The sequence below is a fragment of the Danio rerio genome, chromosome 13 (assembly GCF_052040795.2).
Source record: "Danio rerio strain M-AB ecotype USA chromosome 13, GRCz13ab, whole genome shotgun sequence".
Classification (NCBI taxonomy): Eukaryota; Metazoa; Chordata; class Actinopteri; order Cypriniformes; family Danionidae; genus Danio; species Danio rerio.
This window is the reverse complement of record NC_141033.1, coordinates 27,642,299-27,667,531: the sequence shown is the minus strand read 5'-3', so window position 1 is coordinate 27,667,531 and position 25,233 is coordinate 27,642,299. Positions and strand designations below refer to the sequence as shown.

General features: G+C 34.9%; 1 protein-coding gene and 2 long non-coding RNA genes across 5 annotated transcripts in view; 2 read left to right on the top strand and 1 right to left on the bottom strand.

Annotated features, from left to right (window-relative positions):
• adka (adenosine kinase a) overlaps positions 1-25,233 on the top strand; it is a gene marked incomplete at its 5' end in the record, with an annotated part of 289,242 nt that overhangs the window by 24,241 nt on the left and 239,768 nt on the right.
• Positions 1-25,233, bottom strand: part of LOC147841073 (uncharacterized) — a 360,944-nt gene that overhangs the window by 140,620 nt on the left and 195,091 nt on the right. The window lies entirely within an intron of this gene.
• LOC147834209 (uncharacterized) lies at positions 1,291-6,984 on the top strand. 2 transcript variants are annotated; one of them, XR_015505974.1, is made up of 3 exons: positions 1,291-1,872; positions 3,532-5,197; positions 5,397-6,984. It is a non-coding gene; the product is annotated as an uncharacterized LOC147834209 (long non-coding RNA). The 2 variants fall into 2 exon arrangements; XR_015505973.1 differs by lacking the exon at positions 1,291-1,872 and having other exon boundaries at positions 3,423-5,197.

Sequence of the window (25,233 nt, the reverse complement as noted above, 5' to 3'; positions counted from 1 at the left end):
AAACCGAGCACAAGGGCTGCGTCTGTGACATCACGGGATAATTAGGCCCACGAGTGTGCGCGGCTCCACAACCGCGCTGATTTGCATTTTAATATGTTGTTAGCATAGGTGAAGGTTTATCTCCTCTTGATTAGATTCCAGTGATGTAATTACAAAGCGGAGTTTTACTTCTCAGAAAGGGCACTGCGCATAAACATCAATATGATTACCAGTAATTGTTTCAAAACAAATAAGCGGTTGGGTAATCAGTCATCGGGCCGCCTCGGAATTGTTTTGGAAGACGGCCTCGGCTGAGGCACATCGTATTCGGCTCATTTTAACATCTCAGTTTAAATTGGCTTTCCACTTGTCAGAGTAAAGAATATTTTAAAGATGAGTGGTGAAGGCTCAGAGGTAATCAGTGCTTTTAATGATCTTATTTGTGCGTGAGTGGCTCTGTAGACATTACTTAAGAGTCATTGAGAGAGCTGAGACACTGCGTTTGAAAAGCTGTCCCCTGACAGCCAAATCCATCCATTTATAAAAGAGGAATTATTATTGACTTTCCCCCTTCTCTCTCTCTCTCTCTCTCTCTCTCCTTTTCCCAGTCTTTCACTCTCCTTAAACAAGGAGGAAAAAATAACAGATTCAACCTTGGGAGAAGAGGCGCAGTGGAAGCTTAGAGAACAGAATAAGTAATGACGCTGTCGTCTTGCTGGGACGTGGCTCACCGTGAAATGGGCTATTGATTTCAAACAGATAAACTGTGTTCTCTTTTGTGTTGAGAAATTACTGAACAATTTAATTAGGGCTGGAACAACAATATTTATTACCAGTTTTTCGCACTCATCCACCCCCTCTTCACTCTTTTTTTTCCTAGAGTCCTCAGTCTCCTTGTAAACTACCAGAATAATTAAACAAAGCATGTTGCGTAGCTTGGTGTTGCTGATTAGTGGCCTCACCCTGGAGAGAGGGGAAATATATCCATTGATCACGCTGCTAATTCCTGAAGGTCTGGAAGAATTGGCGCACCAGATGACTTTGTTGAAACGAGGATTGACGGCCGCTTTTACATGCGGTGTCGTCCTGCATTGTTTAAGCGCGTCCCAGTGCGTCTGTTAGCTGTTTGTCTAAATATAGCCTTCAGTGCCAATCAAATGGAAAACTCTCCTCTCGAGTGATTTCGACAGAGGATTCATGTGGCGCGAACACTTGTTTTTCAGATCTTGTCTCAGTTTTGGACAGATTTTTGAAGTTGTGATTTTTCTGTTGGCAAATAAGGGTTGTACATTTCTGATGTTACTGTGGCCGGATAACTCAATCAGTTTTAATTAGCTTGATTGACATGTAGGTACTGTTTGATGAAAAAGTGTACGGATACAGTTTGTTTGTAATCATATTTTCTTCCACTCATCTTAAGCTCTTAAAAATGATTTAGTAGACATTTTTCTTAAAACGCAAAATTACTCATTATGCTTTGTGTTTATGCATAAGAAGGACGCTTCGAACTTCAGGTTGGCAGCTGATGCGTATGAAGAGTGACATTTGGACAGCTTTGAAACAATAATGTATTTTACTTGCTTTTAACGTCTTTAAACTAATACTGCTGTGGATCAGCACCACCTTCTGGACTGATTATTTAAAAAATGCAATCTAATAGTATGGAAAACAACTGCTGAGAGGTATTTTTCCCTCTTCATTGCTAAAGTCAACATTTATTCTTTCTTTAGCATGTAAATCAGCCAGAATAATATCAGTAGCACACTTTTATTGGTACTTTTTGGAAATTGTATGGCTTGCATACATGCTAGTTTCATGCTAATAAATATGGTTTGCTCTTTACAATACAGGGATGTTGTGTGTGTGTTTGTGTGTGCATTGAAGAGCCGCGGAGTACATTATAACAGTATAACAGCTTTAACACACGTCTTACTTTAAAAGTTTTTTGGCCACTGAAAACAGTATTGACACCCAGTTTTAGAAATGCTGCTCTGGCAATTCTTAACGGAAGTTCTAAACACCCCACCCGGAAGGCACTTGTCACTATGGCGCCCCCATTCAGCAACGAAGAAAAAGGTCTTATACTATCTATCTTAACTAAAATCTGTATTATTAGAATGTAATTTATCAAGTAGTTTTACGTAAATTTAGTCTAATATTGTTATGTATTAAATGGAATACTTTTATATATTTACACTACATTGTACATTGTACAATTCATCTGAATAAATAGAATTCTAAATGTTCTTATAAAAATAGTGTAATTTTAGACGTAATTATGTAATAACTTGTCATTTCTCTATTAGATGTAATAATATAATAAAATAAATTATATTAAGTACATTTTATTTGAGTTTATTATCATTATTTATTGCATACTATTGTGTATGTATAGTAAATTATATATTTTTTTTATTATATATGTAATATATATAATCTTTATTGATTTTTATTTTATTTGTATTAATTTGATGTAATGATCCTAATAATGATATAATCATCTTAAATACAGTTAAGTAATTTATACTGTATACTATAATAATATAACATGTTATATACAGATGTATACTGTATATATTAATATTATGTATTATGTATTGAATATTATTATACTATTAAATGATAATATAATATGCTATTATCAGTATTGATTATTATGCTGTTATATATTAATATATTATTAAATGATAATATAATATGTCATTATTCATATTGGTTATTATATTCATATATTATTAAATAATTATTGAATATGCTATTATATTGATTATTATATTCCATTAATATATTATTAAATAATGATTTATATGCTATTATTAATATTTATTATTATAACATGCAATATATAATATATTAATATGTTATTAAATGATAATATATGATATTAGTAATATTGTTTTATTATAATAAATTATGTATTAATATATTATTACTATTAATATAAAATGCTTTTATTAATATTGATTATTATAGTATAATGTATTAATAAATATTAATATATGCTATTATTAATATTGATAATTATGTTTTATTGTATATTAATATATTATTAAATAATAATATAATATGCTTTTATTAATACTGATTATTATATTATATTTTATGTTATATTATAATATATTATATTATATTATATATGAAATGAATGCATTAATGCTCCTTATTTTAAGTAACCTCATTCTCCAGCACAGCTTTCCAACAATATTTCACATCTACTACCTATTAGTTACAAATGAATATTTATTTACATAAGCTTGTAGTGCAGCTCATACAGCTTTATTTATTTATTTTTTTTAATTGGAGGTCACAATTTTTCAGTCATACACATCAAACACTCTTTACCCAGGACGTCCTGACATTGATTGAGTAGCATCCCATAGGACGACTTTGTGTCAGATATAAAATACTAACTTGTTTCAGAGCACGTTTAATGACGTCCTCTGGTTTCAGCAGCTCGGGACGGCCCGTGACAGCTGTTTAGGGTGGAGAATGATATGTGTGTGCTCTCCGCTAAATGATTAAATGGTTAAAAGGCTCTTGATTGTAGCCCAGCCACGTGATCCCCTGGGCCCCTTGCAAGGGGGGAAAGGTCCTGGGGCAGCTGCTGCTTTTGAGCGGGACTCCTTAAGCCATCTGAGAGCAGGGCCCCTCGCCGTCTGTGCTCCAAGGTGCTGAAAAACAGTTATTCAAGCCCAAATCCTGTGTGTCTGTGCCTGGCTGTCTATGTGTGTGTGTGTGTGTGTGTTCGTGTGTGTTAGTTTCCAATCCGTTGGAGTCCCCTCGTGTGAAATAAACACCCAGGCTGCTCAGATTCCCCAGTGTGGATGGCTGGGAGCAGGTGTCCCACCAAGCTTTATTAAGTCCTCTCCATTATCGTGCTGAATGTGGTCCAGTGGGGAAGAGGCCCTCGAGGAACCTATAGACACCCTGTCTGTCTGTCTGTCTGTCTGCCTGCTATTCGGATGTTAAGGGCCATGTAGGCATGAACATCATCCGATGTGCTACTCATTTGTTCTGGTTTACCTAGTGTTTTGTGACTTATGTAACCTTGTTTGAAAGGATGACAACTCTAATCAGAGAGGAACCAGAAGAACCTGAGAGCTATCTTCATTGTACATCAGTTTTGTGTGTTTGGTTTTACCTCATGTTTTCCCTCACACTTTTGCTGAGTTGCTGTTTTTTTTTTATTCTTTAAAAGCAGGAAACTCCAGTAGGGTTATTGAATATTCATGATGTCAAGTTTTATAGGTGTTTCTTTAACTGTAGGTGTTTTTGAAGCTGCAGACACCATGTAGAGATTTTTTTTTCACATTCATAATGTGAATTTTTGTTGTTGTTGTTACTTTGTCATTTTAATCAGAGTCTTTTTACCACCCTAATTTGTTTGATGTATTTGATAACTTTTTCTGGTGGAAATGACTGTGATTTAAACAATATTTTAGTAATTTTTGTCTGTGTTTCAAAAAGCCCTGGTGGTTTATTGGGGAACTAAAGGTGCCAGTGAAAGGTATATTGCACCCAAAAATACACATTTATTACTATTTAACAATTCTTTGAACACAAAAGTTATTTTGAAGATAGCTGAAAATCTGTAACCATTGACATCTACAATATTAGTTTTTTCTACCATCTAAGTCAATGGTTAGGGCTGATTTATACTTCTGTGTCAAGCGCACATAACGCAAACTTTGTGATTGGTCAGCTTTGTAGCTCTGACCAGTGTGGGCGGGGCCAAGAACTACACGAACCTGTTGGAGCGATTGTTTACATATGTTGAGTCTCGTGAATTAGCTCCAGGTGTAAACTGTCTTGTGTTTACCTTATAATCAAAGTTGTTGCACGTCCACTGGTTCTGCCTCTGAGTGAGCAAGTTTTAGCTACTTGCATATTAAGGTAGCATATTGAAAAAAAAACACCTGCGAAGAAACTTGACAAAGAAGAACATAAAAACCTACTGCCAGCTTGCATTTCAGAAGAACACAAACGGCACACAGCCGTGTAAATGTACAACTACGCGCAAGGCAAGCGCCGTGGGTCACGCTAATTACTCAACACAGAAGAGTAAATCTTCATATGTTTCTTTAAAATATCTTCCTTTGTGTTCAACAGAAGAAAGAAACTCGAACAAGTTTGGAGCAAGCGACTTTTGTGCAAACTATCCCTTTAATGTGAAATTAATATTTCGAAATAAAACACCTCCAAAAAAGTACAGCAATTTGTTTAAATTTTCTTTCATGTTAAATGACCACAAATGAGCGTCAGAGAGCGTAAACTCTTGAATGTGATGTTAATTTATTAAAATAGTAACTTAAAACTTGTGCTGGGTGTATTAATTCAAATAAATTTTGATTCATGGAAAATAAGTATGCGAATAAAGACATACAAATAAAGCAACGTTTCCATTCAATGAGTCAAAGAGAACAACGCTACTTCTTGATTAACTGGCGCCAAATATCAACAGTAAAAACAGAATTTGCTGCGGTAAGAGAAGCTGCATGAATCTTTTCATTATTTAATAAATTATTGTGCCTCAGAAGACAAATGTCGACACATAATGAACGCGTGGTGGCGTGTGAAGGCTTGATAGGCGGAGCGCAGATGCCCTTGATTCTGGAGGCAATTAATTATATAATAACACTAATACTGAAACCATTCTGTTTTAGAATGACTAAAACAACATTTCAGATGTTTTACAATGCCGGTCAGTCTGCTGGTTTGTCCAATCACACACACATTATTATCACATGATCTTTTATAACAAAATCACATGACTTTTTTTAATGCACATACTGGAATTTATTCAGTAAAAGTGTTTCCATCATAGTTTATGCACATCTTTTCTTATTGAATAAAAAGTTTATCTTACTCAGCTATATGCTTGCTTTTTTAATGCGCATATTCCAAATTGATGAGCATCTTAGATGTTTCCATCAATTGTTGTTTTTTTTTTATGCGCATATCCAAAATGCGAATATAATAGGTATCTGGAAACATAGCTATTAGAATCCTCAATTCTTAAAGCTGTGTTATTGGCTATTTTTTATTAATACTTTGACATAATTTGTCAAATCAGTTGATAAGTAAAGAAAACAATATTTGAGACACAATTTTAGGGAGTGAAATGACATCACAAATGTGAATTTTATCTTAATATGTATAATTATTTTAAATAAATTGTATACTTGGAATAAAGGTAATTTTACTCTTGTCTTAGTTTTTTTAAGGATTAATATTTAACATAAATATCATTTTAAAGTGAAATGATGACTTTTGGTTCAAAGGTAAATCAACTACTGTACAGTTTCTATATTTAAATAAAATAAATTCTTAATGCAAGGTAAAAAAGTTCTCTAAGAAATTTACATGACCTTCACAAAAAGGAAAAACAACTAAAATCTGTTCATTTTACTACAAATCAACCTCTGGGACATTAAAAAAAGTCTGTAGCTGAAGAAACACCCATATATTCAATATACAGCACAAAGCTTTCTACACCTTTCAGAGGAGTTACAGTTTTTTCAAAACTTCTGACTACGTGAGAACACAGCTCAGCTCTCCTCCTTTGCCAGCTATGTGTAAAGAAAACCCTCAGAGAAAAATGTGTAAAAGTAGGCAGAAATTTCCAAGCGTGTTATGATTAACATCAAGAGAGAGAGGGCAAGATGGTGGTCCTCCCCTCCTAAGGAAAAGTGCTTGGTGCAGGTTAGTGTTTAAGCTAGCGTGCAGGCCAGGAAGAGAGAATACTGATGGAGACATTAGTCAGGCTGCAATTTGGGGGTTATTTTTAGAGGGTGGCATTTAAAGCCAGGACACTTGGTTCTGCCTGCCTGTTAATGACTCATCTGGGGAGAAGGAGAGAGAGAAAAGAGCCGCTGCCCAGAGCTGTGCTGTACTCCGTATCGTCATGATTCTACAGCTTAAGTTTCAATTAATACATTTCAGATTGTTTCTGTAGGTCTAAACACAAACTTTGGAAAGTTTTAAAGCATTAGCAACATTAGCACTTAAAAAAAAAAAAAAAAGTTGACTTGTTTGTTTTTTTTACTCTCTAAAGCATCCATTTCCAATGTTGAATCAAAATATTGAGCCAAGTTTTGTGACGGGCCTGTATAATTCTGGTGTTTATTGAAAGGCGAACGATGACGTGCAACCATCGACCACCTTGTTTCTATTTAAACGCGCGGCGCTGGCGAATGAATGGCTGCTTTGTGGGTTCGGTCAGTGAGATGCTTGTAAATTGTACATTTCCTCTCTGTTCCTGTGTTTATGTGGAATTTACATGACAGCTACATTAATAATGTCCTACGCTGTTGCCACCTGGTATGTGCATTTCCAAATAAATGAACCCATCTATTTCACTTCATAATTCAGACGTGCTCAGCAGTCAAAAGTTTATCCGGACTTTTTCACGACCACCCAACAGCAGGTTAAATTTGTTCCCTGCCATTAATCCTGACTGTGTCTTTGTGTGTGCGTGTGTGTTTTCTGTATATGTAGGTGTCTGAATTCATGTATATGTGCGGACACATGTTGGCTTACTCCTGATTCGGCCTCTGCAGAATTTGTTCGACAAAGAGCCCAAGCGCTTGCCATGGTTTCAAATGGGAAAACAAGGCAGTTCTTTCTGAGGTCACTGTTGTATGTCAATAGCTCTAACAGATGCTATATAAATCTTTAATAGCAAGCTCGGTGCTGTATAGACATGCACCTATGTGCATCCCAGTCCAGACGGTCTCTCCTGAGCACCATTGGATGAGTACAGCAAAGACTTTGCTGCTTATATTGCTATAAAAAAAAATGGAGGATTTGTGACACACGATGGAAAATCTTTTAAATAATGTGTTGGTTGCTCATTTCCTTGTGGTTTTATTGAATAGGGAGTGAATGACATTGCATGTACTACATTTAAAGTGCTCTGAATCCATTCAGGAACAGACCGAGGTGTAATTTATTTACTGAAAATCTTGATATTCATTGCATGTTTCATTCTCTTAAGTTTATGAGATGCTTAGTGGTGCTTGATTCATGAATGGATCATTTTTCCCAAGTCAGGATTTTGTGAATCGTTTTGGTCACAAAATTTAACTAACTTAATCATAAATTAATCGGAGTGACACAAATTCAAAACTATTGCTATGAGAGAATTTATAGCTCTCTAAAAGGTGTTATTAATGAACATTTGTATTTTTAGTCATTATTTTTCATGGACATGCATAATACATAAAGGATTTGTAGGATTTTTTAGGACTAAATTATTTTTAAATAATAAAACTATATAATCCACAAAACCAGACATCAGTGTAATTGTTTTGGACATTGCAGGGTTCAATGCTAAGGAGTTTTTCCCTACTGGTTCAGATTTTTACTTGGCTGCCAATATTTTCACTTACCCCATTAAAAAAATTTATAAAAAGCAAAATGAATAGCTTTTTTTTGTGACATATTTTAAATAATGTGTAAAAAAAAGTACTGTGAATATTTAAAAAATTTTTACTAGATGTATAATGAGCAAAATTCAAAGTGCAAACAAAAATAGCAGTATGAAAAATGTGCAGGTATTTTATTGCAAAAGAAAAGGTGGCTGACCTGCCAAACTGACAGCAAACTGTGCAAAATAAATGTTTTCGTCATGTTTTACCCATGTGAACGTCTGCTTCCCTTTTTCAGCCTCATAATTTGATGTTGCTGCCATGTTGCCATCTCTTCACTACACTGATTTTTACCAGGTTATGGAAAAAATAACATCCTCAAAACATCCAATCAAATAAGAGGAAACAAAAAGCAATATGGTGTTTATATCACAGAGAAGGTAGCATTTAAAGGCTTAAAAGCACAAACTATTTCTTGATTTTTTTTTTTTTGTTTTTTTTTTTGCGCAATTTACAATTTGTTGCAGACAAATAAAATTTTATTGACAAGGCAGCACTGGCTCAATCGGGCCTGAAATAATCCTGTCTACTGTCCTGAGTGTCTCTCACGCTGGCCCTGGGCTATCGGGCAATGTTTATTGTTGAGCCTTGCATTGAGATGTATACATTACCTGAAAGCTGATTGAATAAGCTTTTCATTGATGTATGGTTTGTTATAAAAATTGGTCGGAATACAACAATTAGAAAATTCTGGTAAAAAAAATCTAAATACTGTGAAAATCAGCTTTTAAAGATTCTCTTAAGTGCTATGAAATATGTATTTTTATTCAATGTTTGACGTAATCTCAACCGAAGCATGATGAGAGGGTGGAACATCGAGAAGCTCCTCCCTTTTTAAAAACAGCCAATAGTGTTTTGTTTTATCACAGTGAGAGTGGTTGAGCTCATCAAATGAAAAGCAAGTGAGAAGTGTCTTGAAGAGGGCGGGTAATGTCAGATACTAGAGAGCATTTGATTGGGTATGATGTGATGAGAAACTGTAGTGTAAAATGACCTGAATAAAACTGCTGATCCATTTAGGCTGCTGTGACAAACTACAGGCTTTATATGTTTATATCAGTTTTATATCTTCTAAATGAGAATTTTGTCACTGTTTGGGGCACACTCGCTTATAGATATACTAAAAATGAATAATACTGACATCTAAAAAAAAACTTTATTTTAATTTCATGGGACCTTTAAAATATATTTATAAATATATGTGATATTTATTGTAGGAGATTTACAAAACATCTTCATAGAACTGGATTTTTACTTGATGTTCTAATGATTTTTGGCACAAAGGGAAAATCACTTTTTCCATTCATTTTCTTCCAATAAAAAGAGTGAACGGGACAATATTCAGAATTTACGTTTTGTGTCCCCTGGAAAAAAAAGAAATGTTTGTGAAGACGAATAAATGATGACTGAGTCTCCAAACTAAATGGCAGAACCAGCAGATCCCATTAGCTGTCAGCACAATTTCTCATCTGATAAAAATGAGATGTAATTTTCCACTAAAAGTGTCACTACACCAGCCATTACAGACTTTCTCACCGCATCCTAAGGTTTTGGCATAAACTTCAACACGCACTTCACTTTATTATTCAGTGGGGTGATTGCTCACAAAACAAACTGTTCCTAGTAAAGTGTTTCTGCTCTTTTATGATCTCCTCCGCCTGCACCCTGGAGCGTTTTCCATCCATTCCTCATGGCGCTTTGGACTTGCATAAACTCTTGTTTACAGACAAAAAGGCTTATATTTATTTGTCAGTTGTCCTCTCCAGCGTGCAACACATCCTTAGCTGGGAAAGTATCGGCATCTATGAGGAATTGTGGGTTGTAGCTCGACTGTGTTGACCAGCGCTTTTCCAAACCACTACTGAACGCTTCATCATATGGCGTTCTGAAAGATCTCAATGAATCATAAAGAAGCGAGCAGCTGTAGACGTACACACACACACACACACTCACACACACTCACACACACACACTCTGTCGCTCGCTTTGTTTTGTTTACAACTCTTCCACCGTCTTATCCCTCAAACTATATCTCTCTCTATCTGACAGTGTGCTTTATATTGGCCTGATAATTGGTATTTAAGTGTGTGTTGTTATTGTTAGTTGTGTATGTTTAGCGGGTGTCAGCTGTCATGAAGCCAGCGGTTCTGTGAGAAGCCGAATATGGCCTGCATTAGTAAAGCACTGTATTCTTCCTTCATTAGAGGTCTTCTCTGCAAACAATGTCATTGGCAGAGTAAAGCGTCTCACTTCAGCGTTTAGAGCGAGCTGTCTCATTGTTCTTGTTTAATTGTATCCAGTTCTATTGACAAAAACAATGTTATTGGAGTGGAGGCGGATATTCTGGATCTAATTAACTGCGATTGTTGTGCTTCAAAGCTCCATCTGAAAGAATTCTGAAGACTTGACCTGGTTTTGTTTAGCATCGTTGCATCGCTCTCTTTCTCTTCCTTTTTTTTTGGTGTGGTTTTTGCTTCTATATTTTGGTTAAGCTGCTTATTGTAAACACTTTTTTCTTTTCTATTTTTTTTTTTTTTTACATTGCTGTCTGCAAAATCAGTTGTATCACCATCCTGGATAGACAGTCAACTCTCATCTTGCTTTAATATGTCTAACCACAAGCATATGCGAGACATGTTGCCTCTGGTTTTATCAATCCGACGTTTAAGCGCATTCTTTTCAGCTCTTGTAACATTTGTGGTGAGGCATTTCAAAGAGTGCAGTCTGACGTTCCTCACTGTGCCCCTTCTCTTCATAAGTGAACATTTGGTGCTTGCAAACAGAAAAAAAAGAAAAAAATGTGGTCCTCGTGCTTCACTTGAATTAAATGGTTTGCTGACCAGCCGTTCTTATGATCCAACATCATACTGTGAGTTCTTTTTACAAGGAACTCTATGGCCTCGCACCTCATTTATTGTTTTTTTTATTTGAGCCAAACTAATATTGTTGTAGATTTTAAATATATAGTTTTGATTTTGAAGTTTTATTTGCAAAAAATGTAAAAATTCCAAAAAATTTTGCGTTTTTTTTTTCTTGAGCTGAGCGTTTGATTTCTGTTGTCAAAGGTAGCGCATGTTTTTGATCGCATGCATTATTGTTTACATACCGTTTACACTAATATGTTTTATTTTTAAAATGGCGTTTTGGAGCTAAAACGATCCACGTTCACACTGGCATTCACCCAGTGTTTCTGAAAAGATCTCCATCCAGAATATACCGCTGAAAATGCATATCACGTGACCACACACTTTCTGTCATGCGTTGCAGCGTATGTGGATGTTTTTGCCCCAGGCAAAAAGTGCTTTAAGCACACCTCCCCATCTCTAGATTTCATCTCACTACAGTTGTTTAATGTGACATTTAATTCATCTTGTCTCAATCTAATAACTCTTTGGTTTTTTGAATCTATTACTTGTTCTCAGGTAACATGTTTTGGATGAGCGCAAAGATATATTAATGTAATCACAGATTTGACTGATTGCTTTGTCTTTATTTCTTATATTATATAGACACCTTGTATTATTGATTGCCATTATCGATTATTAAAACTGATATTCAGCAAAAGAGACTGTTTCATATTTTTCAATGAAAATGAAAGGAGACAGTGATGTTAGGCTTTGTTTTGTCATAAATATGCATACAGTGATGATGACGGTCATATAAATATGTAGCTACACGATGCCTTAACATTTTTGGTGTCTGTTAAGTTATTATTGAAATGAAAATAGGCAGTTCCTTATATCATGTTTTCATTTTATTGTTGAGATAAATGTGAAACAACGTAGCCTGATGTGAATGAGGTTATAAAGTAGCCTACACTGTTCTCTTTGACAATTTACCCAACTTGTCCTCGGGAGTTTGTTTTTCATATCAAACATGCAAAGTAGGAAAGGGATGCAAGACTGAACTTTGTGTACTTAATATTGTGGAAAAAAAACAAAACAATCGGATGCGCCTCCTATCCTCTGTTTTCAGATGTTTCCGTTTTCCCCCATCCACACTGACACTTCAGCGTTTCCAAAAAGGCCCATTTTCAGGCTTGAAAACTCCAGGGTAGTGTGGATGCAAAAGCAAAAGTTATGCGCTTTAAAACGAAAAAGTTTTAGGGAAAACGGGACCTGAGTGGACATTTTACAGTAGGCGCTGAGCGATAAGTGTGTTTTTTTTAGCTGTTACATGTTGAAAACGCCACAGCTATCAGTGTCACTTTTGAACTAGCCATCCAATCACAGTGGAGGAGTGGGACAACTTTTAAGACTTTCAGCTCCTACAGAACTTTCAACTTATTTCACTTTCAAGGGTACAGAGATGTACTATCATAGCAACTCACTGCAGAAATTCAGCCCAGCTGAGCATCTGTAGAACAACGTTGGCTTTTCTGCAGCGCAAAAATGCTTCAGTGGACATGCAATTACAAAAAACACCAGTGTTATTATCATAGATATGGGTTTATTATGTTGTGTAATCAGGATATTAAAATAAACGAAAAAACAACTCGCCTTTCAAAGACCACCAATCACTTCAATGAGCAACAGTCACGGCATAACAGCACATCCATATCTTAGCAGGGTCTGTCATGTCACATTTCCGTTGTGTTACGTGGATATTTGCAAATGCTGTGCCTGATTTGCAGCTTGTTTCTTCAGTTGTTCGTGTTGTGACCAATTTGCAACACGGGTGCTGTCAAATTGTTGAAGATCGTTTATTTATTTGCTGGTGTTTTTTGTAATTGCATGTGCTTTGTTAAATTGCAGCGCATTAAGCTCTCTCGGCCATGGTACACTGCATAAATTCAAATAAATATATTTACAGTAGTCAACATTTGAAGTAGGTTTAAAAAGTTGATCAAAATATAGTTTTAGGACAACATTGATTTTAAGGCTTTGATCCTCTTTAAATGTTGACTATTGTATGCAACATGTATAGCATCTGCAATATATATGCATTTTACAATTAATATTTTAAAATCAATGTCAAAAAAACCTGTCAACAAGTCTGTGAAAAGTTTTCATTTATTAACATAAACTTATTTACATACATTACTGCATATTTAACACACAAAATGATCCCTCTCTGTCTACACTGTAAAAAATGCTCTTAGACACAATTTATTCATGTTGTCCTGATACAAAGCAAATAAGTTATCAACAAATTTAAGTGAACTGATCATAAAACAATTAAGTTGGCCCAAAAAATTGGCCCAGAGAGTTGTGTTGTTTCAGCTCATTTTTATACACACACACACACACACACACACACACACACACACACACACACACACACACACACACACACACACACACACACACACACACACAATACATACACATGTATATATGATTAGGTGCTGGGATATATTCTCTTTCTCTAGACAGCTGTGTGTAACTTAGAATTCCAAATCCATCCTTAAATTTCACAGCATCTCCCACTGTACCATTTATTCCCTTTGTCACCACTCTCCAGCCGGCCAATTTACATTTCTGAAATAAGAGGCTTCTCGCAATTGATTGTGTTTTGCTCAATCTGACTGGAGTGCTGCTTTGATGTTTGTTGGTGAAGCGCTTTGACCGTGTGTGTGTGGAGCAGTGTTTGCCCGTGGCCATTGATGAACAGTCCCTGCCTCTCCCCACAGGCTCACTGTTTGTTTGTGTGTATTGCCCATGTAGCCACATCAGCTGCTTCCAGTCAAGCTACTATACAGTAAATAAAACCGCCGTCAATATTGAGCATTGCTGCTGATGCGTCTTGCTGTGAGGGAGACTGCTTTTTTCCCCCCTTTGCTGAGGTATAGTAAACAGTTCTGAATAGCAGCTTTTTTCAATCAATAATGCTCACATGTATGTTCCTGCTTCTTTTATTATTCCTATTGTGAGTTTTGCTTTCTTTCTCCCATGCATGTGTGTTCAGTTTTTCTCTCAAGGGTGAGTGTGTGCTCTAAGTAGCGCCCCATGGTTTCCAAAGGGAAGAAAATGTGGATGAAATCTAGTCATAAAAATTGAGTTAGATGTATAACGCAGGATTTGGCAACATTTTTGAACGAATAAATTCAAAGTAGTTCTGTACACTTGATCAAATGACAATGTCTACTAACATAATTAGAACATTTTTAAAGAAATTTTAATTTTTTAATAAATAATGCAGTTTGGTTTGCTGTACACAAGTCCTGACGCACATGTGACTCTCAAGGTGTTGTCGGCCTCTGCCGATTTACTAATCAAAAATGTAGACATATGAACTGTATTACCAGAGCTGAGTCAAGTCACTTCAGTGGGATTGAGGGCTGTAGGATTTTGGCTAAAATGAGAATCATGATTTTTTTTTGCTTAAAATAAGGATAACAATTTTCTCACGATTCATAAAATAAAGGTTAATGTGAGTAGGCTGTTATTATTGTTATTTCTTAAACATATGGTAAAGCAACAATAATAAAATAAGGCCTATGTAGAGGTTCACTGTTGATTAAAATGCTCAGTTTTGTATATACTTGGAATGGTAGTCTTAAATAGACTTTAAATTTGTTCTGGTCGCTAATGCACAGTAAAGTTACATCAAAATAGAACTATTCATAATCTGAAGTTAAATTATTATGTTTGAGACATATGCTTGCACAACTCTGTGTTCGCTATATGAAATAAAAACATGTCAAATGATTGTCATAATTATAACTCTAAAATTCAATATGATCACTTAAATCAGGGGTTCCCAAACTTTTCAGTCCGCAACTCCTAAAATAACAATGCCAGTGACTTGTGACCCGCATATTCTCTGAGGTGGTTATAAATATATGAACCTTGCACACATTGCTGTGTTTTGCTCAAATTACTACAAATCAGTGCAGTTTGTTTGTGCTTGATTTAGGCTGCTTTGTGCCATTAAAATAAACAATGTGTCTATTTTTCTTGTTTAAAAATAACCAAAATATTTTCTGATGTCCTTTTCCAACTTTAAATCGCCCAAATCTGGAATCATTCGTGTCAATCAATTGTGAACACATGAACATCTTTTCTTCTGTGATTTATCTAATAAATTGAGTGTGGATCTTCTTTGGTACTTGTCATGTGGTAAACGCTATCATCATATCATATCAGTGTCTTCAGGACAACCTGTCAAAATAAAAGTTTAATGCTTTTCAGGTTCATTTGTAAATAGTAAAAAACAGTAAAGATAAATGTAGTTCTTCGTAAAATTTTGTTAAATTGCTTATGTTTCATGGCTAAATTAGCTGGACAGGCCTTTGATTGTTAACATTTATTCTAACTATTAAAAATTTGTCTAGAAAAAGAAATAAAAATGGAAAAAATTGAATTTAATGGGGGAAAAATCATGTTAGAAGTTAATAATAAAAATAATAAGAATTATAACGATAATAAATTTTAACTGCACTTAATTTTATTAGTAAGAATAGCTATTACTTTTTACAGTGTACACTTTTATTCTCATGCACAACTCCGTAATATTTATGAAAGAAAAAAACATCTAAAATGTTTGTCGTTATCATAAATCTAAAAAGTGATATGATCTTTTAAGTTATGTGCACACTTTTGGTTTCAGTTTCACTGCTGATTGCGCTTTTTGTCATTGGCTACTGTCACTTTGAGGAAAAAAAAAACATACATCTAAATCTTTGGTACTTGTCATGTGGTAAAACCTATCATATCATATCATATCATATCATATCAGTGTCTTCAGGACAACCTGTCAAAATAAAAGTCTGGTTTAATGTTTTTCGGTTTCATTTGTAAAAAATGTAAAACATTTCATAGTGTAAATTAAAGATAAAGTTTTTCATTAATTTTTGTCAATTTGCTCACGTTTCATGACTAAATTAGCTGGACATGCCTTTGTTTGATTACTAACATTTATTCTAACTATTAAAAATGAGTCGGGGAAACGGGGAAATAGAACTCAGTGGGAAAAAAATAAACATAAAAAAATGAATCATGTTGGAAGTTAATAATAATAATAATAACACATTTTATTTATAGTGCGCTTTTCTCAGACCCAGAGTGCTACAAGGCATACAAGGCAAACTTTAAGAAAGCAGAACAAAAAAAAGACAGTAAGAACATCACAAAAAGACAATAAAATATGAACAATAAAATTGGAAGATTGAATTGACAAATATAATCAAGTTAACCAATGATAATCAAATTAAAAGCAACAGTAAAAAGATGAGTCTTGAGAAGTTTCTTAAAACAGTCTAAAGAAGCGGCATTCCTGATGCTGATGGGTAGACCATTTAATGGCTTAGGCACACTGTGCGAAAAAGCTCTACCATACATGGTCTTAGGTTTTCAGCATGGCCAATACAGCATAAGTAAAGATGCAGAATGAAGACTGCTAGTGGAAGTGACGAGAGTTACCAGGTCACAAATGCAGTCGGCTGCTAGCCCATGCTCTGCTTTATATGTTAAAATCAAGGTCTTAAAATCAATATGTGACTTAACAGGAAGCCAATTGAAGTTATATTTTATACAGTATATCTATTAAAATAGAGTCCAAAACAAATTAAATAACCAAAAAAAATTTTTTTAAACTAAAATTAATTCAGGAAAAATAAAATTGAGGCAAGAACTTGTATGTGTTCTCCACTGCGTCTTTTAAAACAGCATCCAGAAAAAATGAAACCGAAAAAATAAAGCACATGTAACTCTCTGCCATCCAGAGTTGTTGTCCTGACCCATTGGAGGCCAGAACTAAGATGTGCTCTCCAGTGGAGATCTGGGCACAGAGTGCAAGAGAGTTTTTTTTTTTCATGTGTGCACATGTGTGTAAAGGGTGATGTGTTTGTGTGTGCGTATGCTCGTGGTTTGACTTGCTTAGCTCAGTCCCACGCACTGTGGTCAAAATGGTTAGTAGTTTTTTTCTCTAGGCCGAGGAAGTGTGTATATTGTTCCCACGCTATGAAGAGCACAGGGGCCTGAGCTCCAGACAGGGGGCGCTGGTGGCCTCTGAACTCACACATGACCTGGGCACTGCAGGAATGCTGGAAAAAACGCTTGAATTGTTACAACCTGATACCAACATGTTTGTAAACTGACAGCGCGTTAAGTAAACTTCAGTGAACGGGGCTTGCCGTGTGAAACTGAAATCTCTATTTGGTTTGACTTCGAAACAATACTCATTTAAATAGATAGTTCAGGTTTAAAATTAGAATTTCGTCATCATTTACTTATCCTCATGTCATTGCAAGCTTGTGTGAGTTTCTTTCTTCAGACAAAATGAGTTACTCTGATAAATCTATAATTTTTTCTCTGTTCAATAGGGGTCTTAATGACTTTTGGTTGGTTGTATTTTTCTAATATATTTTTTATGTTCAGCCAGCGACAATTTTCTTGTTTGTATGAACAATTTTTAAAACATTTTATTTTATTTTTGATGCCCTGTATGTAGGGATATTTCTTCTGAAGTTTTTATGTGATTTCTTTCTGTGTGGAATATTGATATATAATATTTGATATCATGGTGTTTAAAATGATTTAAAAATGATTTAATTTTTTTTTCATTTTTCAATTATTTACATTTTCTTTTACAATTTATTGAATGAAGAGTTCAGATGCAAAAGCCGCTAAATGTCATTTTCGACCAAAATGAGCTAATGACATTAAGCGAATCCTTTAGGCACGTAGTACATGTTCAACAAATATTTTTGCCTCAAATGATCATCCAAATCTCAGCGTCAGCCCATTCAGAAATAATAGTTTGTATAGGCAAAAGCCTTTAAGCGCCACTTGCCTTTGACAGCATGAGCCACTATGTCCCAAGAACCAATCAAAATGCGCAAATCAAATCTTCTTTTCAATGTAGCAGCGCGCTAATACGCAGGTTTTTATTCCGATTCAGAAGTTATTTTTAAAAGAAATCAACCCTTACTTCAAAACTCTGCATTATTAGAAAAAGAAAAAAACTGTTCCGTCAGAAGTGAAGCATGAATATAATGTTTTTTTGCGCAGTGACGCTAGTCCAATTTACTATACAGTTAAGATGCCGTTCTTTTATCCCACATGGATGCTTTATGGATAAACAAGAGATGAAAAAGAGACAAAAAATAGTATGCTGAGAATTAATGAATGACAGCTTCTAAAATTGTCTGAGAGGCATCCCCTTTTTGCCCAGTTGGCCTCCCTTGTGTTTTATTTGCTAAGCTATTTTTTAAAAGATATATATAATGTTTAAAAATATATACATTATTCATATTACTTCATAATACCTATACATCTGATAAGCTTTTTATATTAATGAACAATGCAAAAATATTTTACAATGTTTTTACACTACATTATTTGAATCTAACAAGCTTAGTTTGCAATGTTTACAATGCTCTACTTACATTCAATCTAAATCCCAAATATCAGAAATCGCAACAGATTGTTAAGATTTTATTTGTCAATTTTAATATTATTAGTTAATGCAATTTCTTGACTGATTTAATTAATTTGTTTTCCTTCGTGATTCGAACTCGGGATGCCCTGAAGTGCTACTGCACCATGTCAGCGTGCTAACCATTAGGCCAGGGTTATTTAATTAGTTTGTTATGGGGGCCGGTTCATGAAAAGCATTCCAAACGAAGGGTTGGAGAGATATGACTTGCTATATGGGTGATGACACAACAGCATATAAGAGCCCATATGCTGTATTTTTCCTTAAGACATCCACGTTGGCTTTTTCTACATTAAAATGTCAATATATTGTATTTCGAAATTGCATAACATCATTTTTTTTTTCCAAACATTCAAATGTATTTCAGAGCACAACAAAAGTAGGCTTCTTCTAAATTCAGACACGTTCATATGCTATGTTTTGAACTGCAAAACAATTATGGATGAACGATTATAGATTTTGGCTGTACGATTATTTTTTGTACGACAAAATTTAAGCTTTATATTGAGTAAGTAAATGGCTATTTAGATTAATTGTTGTTGCAATCTGCGTTCATACATACATAAAATAACATGCATACATACAGAAAAAATATGCTCCGCTTGTGCGCGCATATTGTCATATATTCTTACATTGGAAATAACAAACTTGCAAGCGGAAAAGAATGAAATGGAAACAGCCGCTGCTATAGTTAATCCTGTGTATGTGCGTATTAGCCTCGGTGTACATACTTGGAGCTATAAACCAACTCACAGTTGGCAACTTTGCATAACTTTGTTTAATTGCAGCAGTTTAGTTTTGTTCCGTGCAACAGAAATGCAGCTTAGAGAAGCCTCTATGATTGATTAACTGTGACGAATTAAAGCGCAGTTAAGAGTGAACATCCAAATGTATCACTTGAATGTTTTCGGCTGCCTGTGTCACTCGTTTATGGTGACTCACGCTCTGCGCAGCCTCTGCAGCTCATGCTAAATTGAACTGATGCACTTCACTTCTTAACTATAGCGGCCGTTTTTCGACTGAAATAATTTTATTTTTGATGTCTTGGTCACACTATTTGGAGGGCCGGAACAAATTGCCTCGGGGGCCGGGTTCGGCCCGCGGGCCGCCAATTGAATAGCACTGCACTAGGCTATTGCGCCGTCATTTTTAAAGTTTAAACAGAAGAACTTTTATATAAATTTTATCCATCTATATGTAAATGTAGTGCTTGACTTCACAATTGGAATGTTTATTAATCTCTTTATTATAAATATTTCCTTGTATTTATTATCATTAGTATTATTGATCTAATATTGAGCCCAATGCTTTTATCTTCGGCATCCAAAATACATTGCTTCGCTTTTACTATGCACCCTCTGCATTCCTTTATCTCCTTACTTGTCTTCGTAATTGTTGCTTGGAGAATTTTTTTTTAAAGCTTTCATAATATCTTTATTTCTTTCATATCTTTAGTATCGTTATTTCTACCTGAAGTTACTACTTACGACTATAAAATACTTTGCAAGTACATCAATTTACACTAACCCCAACTTAACAATCTACTTATAATCTAATGAGAATTACTTGGCATGTAGATGCAATGTAACTTAAATTCAACAAACAGACTATCAAAATAAAGTGTGAGCCAACTTCTTCATCATCTTCATCAGGGCCGACTCCAGCTACCATGGCATCTCTAGATTCTTCACCCTCGGAATTCATCTTCATTTCTTGTCTTTTTCATGTCTTTTTTGACACCTTTGTGTGACGTTTTACTTTCTTATACTTTTATATTCATGTTGCTTGCCTTTAAATTCAATTCTGGTTGGTATAGTAAGATTCTAGCAGTAGAGGTAAAAACGTTGCTACCTCTTAGCACGTTGCCATAATCGGATGTCCAGTACTGACCTTTTTACACTTTTTTTGGGGGGGAATTTGCCATTTACAAATCACCACCCACTTCAGATTTTCACACAATTAACTGTCTGTCTTTCTTGCGCACCATTCTGATTTCCACAGTTGAAATAGTGAAAACACGTCAGTGATTTTAAATGATGGTAATTTTCACTTCAGTGGAGTGGTCCCTTTAAGAGTCATCTCTCACGGACGCACACGAGGAAGACGCATGTGATTGTGCTCTGAGGAGGTGTCACTCCACTGTTTACAAAAGCTTCAAAAGGCTGAAGACGAGCTGGAGTGAGAAAACCGGTGCATTTGTTGTCGGCCAGCATCTCGAAGAGCCTCAACATGCCAGCCATCTCCAGCCTGAGCCTTTTGTTGCCAAGCCGTTCCGAGCTCCTGTTGCTAAAGGAAGTACTTAAATGTGTAGTTATGTGAGATCCCTCCTCGCTCAAACCGGCCCCCCGCTGCTTCTTCCTGCTCCTTGGCTGAATATGAAGTGTTGCTTGATGGGCTTTTCCCCTCTGACAGTGTCACCAGAGCAGTGACAGATCCGTGGGAGAGCTGACCCCGCTCCCAGAGGAAGTGCTGCGAGCCAGGGGTGGCCCATTCACTGCCCAAGGCCACTCTCTCTTCTAATGGAACATGATAAGCTTTTCATGAGCCATCGCTGCTTTTGTGCACCCGTGTGTGTCTCTGCGGGCTCCGTACATCATTGCCGTCATCGACTCTCACGGAGTTCATGGGAACAAAAATTGTGTTATTTAGAGCCACACCTAGTTAAGGTTACTCTTCATGTTTGGTTGACTGGTTATGTGTGAAAACAACAAGTAGACCCTGTTAATGACAAGTGTTTTCAAGCCAGATAAAATTGTTCAATTGATTTCTGGTTACTGATGGCAAACATTTAAGTATTAAGATCCCAATTCAGTTTTTTTAACCCCTACCCCTGAAGGGCTTCAAAATTTACCCTTAAAACTGGGACAGAACTACAATACACACACACACATCATCATCATCATCATAGGTCATGGCGAGCTTTTATGTTATATGATAACGAGGATGGCGACTGCTTTAGTTATCCCAGTTGCGTTGTTTTTGGTATTAATTTTCAGTAAATCACATAAGGCAATGATATCAAATTATCGTGACGATATAATGCTGCAATAAGCTTGTAACTGTACTGTGCATTTACACCGTGGCCCTATTCATCTATGAAAAAACAAGAAAATGAACTTCATAGCCTACCCGTTTCTTAGGCATTAAGCCTGGTTTATAGACCTGTCTGCTAGTTCGCTTGAGTGTGCGCAGCAAATGTGACATCATTGCTGTGTTTGCGGAGGTTCGCCTTAGGTGTGCGCGACATGATTCCGGCTGGCAGAGTGCACTTTTACTCGACTTAACAGTTCGCATGGCGCCGCATCTGATTTGAGTTTGATATGAAACACTTTGAAGAGATTTTGTCTAAAACAGGTACGACTGTACGGACATCTTTATGATCCATCCATGCATGATCATAGGGATTATCAGATGGACAATAATTCTTGGCTAGAAATTGCAACAGCCATGAGAAAGGAGAAAGGTTTTTGTTAAGTTTGGAAAAACCTGAGGGATAAGTTTGTTAAAGCATAAAGAGGCCATGGCAGAAGTGGAGACCCAGGTACCTCATAGGTTTTACACTGATTATGTATATATTACAAATTTTAATTTAGAAAAATTTGAATTTGCTTTTACTTTTAATAATGGTCAAGAATAGTAGAGAACAGAATCTAACCAGAAAGTAATATGGGCTGAAAACAAACAAACAACAACTAAAAATAAAACATCTGTATTTTTTAGTAAGTGTACTGTTTTTGCTTTTATTCTTGCCATGATAAAAAGATATATTTATAGAGTAACCCATGTTCTCTTGTCATTAATATTTTAATAAACTTTAATAGATTAAACTGTCAGAGATATGAAGTGATGCATCAAAGATTGATTTAAAAAAAATTCTTGAGTGGTTATAAGAATCTTTATGATCATTAAAATAAATTTATAAAAATACTAAAATAATGAATGATATTACTGGTATGACGTAGTTTCGTAAACTTCTCTGTTTATCCGTCTGATTTTATGGTCAGTTTCTTTTGACTGCCCCCTGTCGTTTTAAAGAATATAACAATGGCAAATGCGGCAAGTTTAAAAAAATAGGATAAAAAAGCCTTGTCCGTTTCGTGAGGTGCGTGCGCAGTCAGGAGAGGTCCCCGGTGTGAAGCCAGACGAAAGTATAAATCAGGCTTGAGACTTTTCTGACAGGGTATTAGAGTGTCAATAGATTAGAGATTTTTTTTGTTGTCTTTTTGGTAACACTTTATAATATCTACACACTATGAATAATCTATTAAGCATTAGCAAATAGTTAATTCATTATCTTTAAAGCATTAACTCTAAATTTATAGACGCTAGTAAGCAGTTTATAAATACTTCTACACATGCAGTATTCTTGACTCAAAAGCGCATTTGTAATGTGCTTAATGATTGTGTTTTCATACTTTATTACTTACTGAATTTAGTCATGAACAATTAATATTTCATTATTTAGTAGTTAGTGGCTTTTATAATAATTCAGAATGAGTTAATAAATGATTCATAAAATCTAGGGTGTGACCTTTATGCTTTATAAATCAATTAAAAAATATAATTAAAGGCTTTGGATCAAATGAACAATAAATGTTTGCAATCTTATCTAAAAGATAAAATCACTAGTTTAAACATTGCAGAATAACTGGAGTGTTAAAATACAGTTAGAAATAAAAACAAATAAATAAAATAAAACAACATGATCATTTAACAATATAATATGATATAACATTTCAAAGTTATTTATCGATGTTTAAACAGCACATTAATTTTATTTTTTCTTAAGATTGCAACAAAATGTATTTTTCATTTGATACAGTTTCATTTGTGTATCTACAAGTAAATATAAATTAATAAAGTCTTAAATTTTCTTTTTTTCCTTTTTAGAATATAACTAAGCCTTTAATTGTCATTTATAATGCATTTATAAAGCATAAATAGTCTTCACTCTAGATTAGGTCACAAAACTGGAAGAAGTTTGAAATGTAAACATCTATTAACATACAAATGAACTATTAGGATGCCTAAGTAAAAAGATATACGAATGTTATTTGAATAGTTTATTAATCATTTACTAACTTATTCTAAATGATCTTAAAAACCAACAGCTATTCTTAAAAAAACTTGTTTGTAAATAATGCAATTCCTAAGTATTAAAAAAATTATTAACAAAGTATGAAAACACAATTATTAAGCACATTATAAATACAGCATTTTTAGATGTATTTATAAACTGCTTTATAAACTATTATATGTATATCTATTAATGTAGAGATAATCCTTAACAGGTAATAAATGTACTATTTGCTAATTCTTAATAGATTATTCATAGTGTGTAGTTGTTATAAAGTGTTACTGTTTGTTGTAAAAAATCATAATATTGCCAAAAAAAGTAATTTGTGCATCTCCTGATTCGTGTATGCAGCCATGTTGCCGTTGTAGCTGGTGTATTCTAAGAAATTTGTGTACGCCTTGGTTTTGAATGTGGTCCTGAAAGATCTCTGTTTCAAGGGGTATTTAGCCCTTCCCCTTAGCCCTACGCTTTCAGGCTAAAGAGAATTGGAATACCCTGACCCTTTCACATGAATGTGCAAAACAAAGGCTAGGAGTTAGGGAAAGGTCTAAGGGGTAAAATTTGGATTACAAGTTCACTCAGAAGTAAAACATTTGTTCAGTTACTCTGGACCCTCCTGACTGTTTTGCTTTAGAAGAGTTATAAAGATTTATAACTAAAACTGTGGTCTTTGGTTGTTTATAAAATGTAAGTTATCAGCAGTTAACTATAAAAAAAAAACAACAACACCAAATAAACAGGAAACACTCTGGTTGTTCGATTCTGATGCTGGTATCGGAAATGTCACTTGTACCACTTAAAACCTTGGCATCGGGAATGGCTAGTACTTGAACCCATGAACTGATCCGTCAGCAATTTTAAAATAAAACATAGTTATGCTCAATAAATGGGTACAAAAAAAGACAGATGAAAGGAAATGTTCATCCCCAAAATTATAATTCTGCTAGGTTTTGTTGAACACAAAATGAGATATTTTGAAGAATGTTGGGAACCTGAAATCATTAACATCTAGAATAAACAAATACTATGGAAATCAGTGGTGAGTCCAACAATCTTCAATATATCTTCTTTGGTATTCAACAGAAAAATACACTTTGGTTTGGAACAAGTCAAGAGTGAGTAAATAGCCGCATGTCCGCTGGTTGGCAGTATTTCAGACTGAACCAAACAGCCAGTAAAACGGATACATGTCTCATATGCCATGCTGTAGTTTTGAGGGATGGCAGAAGTATTAGCAATCAGTTTGAAGATGTGTCATTCTGCCAAACATGTTCGTCTCAAGGCTAGCACACAGAGGGATGAGACGTGCCAGAATTTAAAGTTTGGATGCTTCATTCAAGTTTTCATGAGACTGTCAATGAGTGAAAA